The sequence below is a fragment of the Octopus bimaculoides genome, chromosome 18, assembly GCF_001194135.2.
Source record: "Octopus bimaculoides isolate UCB-OBI-ISO-001 chromosome 18, ASM119413v2, whole genome shotgun sequence".
Taxonomy (NCBI): domain Eukaryota; kingdom Metazoa; phylum Mollusca; class Cephalopoda; order Octopoda; family Octopodidae; genus Octopus; species Octopus bimaculoides.
Window position 1 is genome coordinate 3,277,242 of NC_068998.1, and position 832 is coordinate 3,278,073.

Below are 832 nucleotides of genomic sequence, written 5' to 3' on the forward strand. Positions count from 1 at the left end.
CTCTCTCTCTCATTCCCTCTCTCTCTCATTCCCTCTCTCTCTCTCCCTCTGTCCCCCTCTCTCTCTCACTCCCTCTCCCTCTCTCCCCCTCTCTCCCCCTCTCTCTCTCTATATATATGGATCAAAACAGTTGATTCAAATTCGTTGGTACTCTTGAGTTTCAAGCGTGATGCCAGTCGTCAACCATTTTGAATTTGAATGACAGAAGTTGATTGTTATTACAGTAAGGTGGGCTGTGATTGGTCGAGGAAGGTCACGCGGTATCGTGGCTTGATGTTGGAAAATGCCACATGGAGAACAGGAAATTTACAACATGGAGAACAGGAACTAGACTACGTGGCGGATAGAAAATCGGTCAGGTTGTTGGGGGTGGGGAAGTATATTGTTCTATACGTGCGTGAGAAGACTTGCTCATTTATGGCTTGGCGTGCAAAATCACACACACACACGAACGCGCGCACGCGCGAACTTACACACACTCACATGCACATATTGGTGTGAAGTCGTATTCAACACGTTCGAGTGCACTCAGACGAACTGTGAGTCCCGGGAGAGATTACTCTTCTTCGATACACAAGAGTGACTGCGAATGACGTTTCGCATGCGTTTCTGTGTCACCTGAATCCGTCAGCTACGAAAACCCACAGCGATCACTTGAGATTACTCACACGTGTTGACACTCTTCACGGATATAGGCCATTCAATACTGCTTAGCGTGACGTCACACACACATACATACGTACACACATACACACACATATATATATATGTATGTATATCTATCTACCTATCTATCTATCTATCTTGCCCAGCTCTTCAGATCGGAAGAGCG